The sequence below is a fragment of the Cyclopterus lumpus genome, chromosome 3, assembly GCF_009769545.1.
Source record: "Cyclopterus lumpus isolate fCycLum1 chromosome 3, fCycLum1.pri, whole genome shotgun sequence".
NCBI lineage: Eukaryota > Metazoa > Chordata > Actinopteri > Perciformes > Cyclopteridae > Cyclopterus > Cyclopterus lumpus.
The window spans coordinates 27,431,201-27,434,155 of NC_046968.1; positions in this window are offsets into that span (position 1 = coordinate 27,431,201).

Below are 2,955 nucleotides of genomic sequence, written 5' to 3' on the forward strand. Positions count from 1 at the left end.
TTGTTTGTACGCGTCGTGACTTATTCATGCGACACTTTCCCGACAAGTGTTTTCGCTTCATCAAGAGCCGCCATTTTTAACACGGCCGAGTGTCACAACACCAGCATCGGTTCCACGAGGGATCTCGTTTCCTTCCCTCTGTAGCTAAATAACTCAGGAGACATCAGAGCGAACTGTCAACGGCCTCCACTCTAATCCAATTATATGAGGGGGGGGGGGGTAAATATTTACCAACCAATCACTGGAGACCAACATATCCGCCTGAATCTAACATAATAAAGTCGACAGGTGATGTGTTGCCATGACAACATACGCTGTGAGAGAGAGAGAGAGATGGATGTGGGTCGATATTGAGAAGACATGTCGCATATGTCAAATTAATTTGTTAATAAAGGCGGTCATGTCATACTATTCCAAAAGATGTCGGAGTGATTCCCTCATATGGACCCGAGGAGGATTGTGTGAGATTGATTACCCTGAAAAGCCTCTAAAAAATGTAATAAAATTGTCACTTGCAGTCGTCAAGCTTATTCCATGTCCAGCGGTATTACATTTTAAAGATGATTTAATTTTTTGAAAAAAGAAAAGCTCAATCTCGGAGCAGCACGATAGAGGAAGGTAATAAATGTTTGAAGACATTCAGAGCGGAGCGATTAAAGGAACTTTTTAATCGATTTATTATGTCCGCCGCTCCATTGTTGCTCCTGGCAAACGGACCCAGCACTGATTGGCTGATTGGCCCGCCCATCTGCTTCCTGTTCCCCTGGTCTAGTTTGCATCAGTCCGGCCCTGGTTCCTGTTCCCCTGGTCTAGTCCGGCCCTGGTTCCGGCCTGTTTTTAGACCGATCACTTGTCTTCTCTTGGATGTCAGTCAATGAGAACTTTCACTTTCCTCCGGCTGTCTTTGGGGTTTGGAGCTCGTTGTGTTTCTGAGCCGATAGACGGCGTCTCCTGAGGATCGGCTCACACTTCACTGTTGGAAACACAGCACCCACCCGAGGGGGAAACTATGAGGAAATGTGTTTTTTATTTTTATTTATTTTCATGACTAAAAACATCCTGACAGGGCATTCACCTGCTGGCTGATGTGTGCAGTTAATTTGGCTGATTTAAGGGGGGGGGGGTTGAAACATTTCCACATTTTTAGTTGCTTTGGGGACGTTCGGTCTCTCAGGTCCAGATGGTTTGAAGGCAGGAAAAAATAAAAGAAGCAAAGGGAGTAAAAAATGAATACATGCAAATATAGTTCCAGCACCTGCAGCACTTGGACCTCAAAGCATTTTTTTCCCATAAGGCGATTTAATCATAATGTCTCTCTGGTGTACAGACCAGCATGGTCCAGTATATTTGTATATATATATATATATATATGTATTGTTTTCATCCATCCATCCATCCATCCATTATCACCTCTTATCCGGGGTCGGGTCGTGGTGGCAGCAGGTTCAGCAGGCCGACCCGGGCTTCCCTGGCAGCACTTTCCAGCTCATTCTGGGGGATCCCGAGGCGTTCCAAGGCCAGCTGGGAGATATAATCCCTCCAGCGTGTCCTCGGTCTTCCCCGGGGCCTCCTACCAGTTGGACGTGCCCGGAAAACCTCTAATGGGAGGCGTCCAGGAGGCATCCTGACTAGATGCCCGAACCACCTCAGCTGACTCCTTTCGACACGAAGGAGCAGCGACTCGACTCCAAGCTCCCCCCTGATGTCCGAGCTCCTTACCCTATCTCTAAGGCTGAGCCCGGCCACCCTATGGAGGAAGCTCATTTCGGCCGCTTGTATCCGAGATCTCGTTCTTTCGGTCACGACCCAGAGTTCGTGACCATAGGTGAGGGTTGGAACGTAGACGACCAGTAAATGGAGAGCTTTGCCTTCCGGCTCAGCTCCCTCTTCACTAAGACGGACCGGTACAGCGCCTGTTTTACTGCTGCAGCCGCACCGATCCGCCTGTCGATCTCCCGCTCCACCTTAACATCACTCGTGAACAAGACCCCGAGATACTTGAACTCCCTCGCTTCCTTATTGTTTTCATGTTAATGTTAATATTCTCTGTGTTTCTTTAGAGTGCAAAAATCCATCTTACGGTGGACAAAAAAAGGGGTTTTGTTGGTGTTTTTTTGACCAAAAACCAACCGAGAAAGAATCGTCGTTCAGATGCTCGAAACACGAAACCGACAGATTGCATTTCGTGACTATTTTCCAAAACTGCAGCGAGACTCTGTTGCTTCACAGAATATACTCTTTGGAGCTATATTATTACAAATAAAAGCTTCTTTCTGTGAAGCATCGATTGGAGAGTTTAGACCATCATCCGGTCGAGTGGGATGCTGCAGGGCTGGATTACATTTAAGGGCTCAAGGTAGGAAGCCGAGAGCGAAGGGAGCCAGAGGGGCTTCACAGCCTGCAGAGAGTCTTTGTCATTGGTGCTCAGAGGGCTGGTCGCCACAGGCCGGTCTGGAGGATCCTGCTACTTGCTCATTTTAAATTCCTCTGACAGACTCTTTTTTTAAATTTTATTCTAGATGGTGTAATTCTCATGTCCCATATAAATCCACCCGGTAAGACAAAAAGAAAAGCCACGTGTTCCGCACCGCATGAAGTCCCAAAGCGGATCATTTTTTCCGTACGATACGTATCTAATTAGCGACTCGATTACTTCGGCGCCACCGAAATGTTTTAATGACTCCGGTGCGACTCGGCGGAGGGAATAAACACATAAACGCTTTCACGCGGCGTTTCCTGGGCGAATGGGTCCTTCCTGTTTGTGTTTTTTTTTGGGGGGGGGGGGGATAAATACGGCGGGATTACTCACAGGAACCGTGGAGGAAAGACAAGATGACGGCGTTCAGTCGAGCCAAAACATTTAATACACACCATCGCAGGAGACATGCACTTGCATCACTTCACACGGTCCCCAACTGTAGCTCTCGTTGTGAAAACACACACGAAACCATAAAA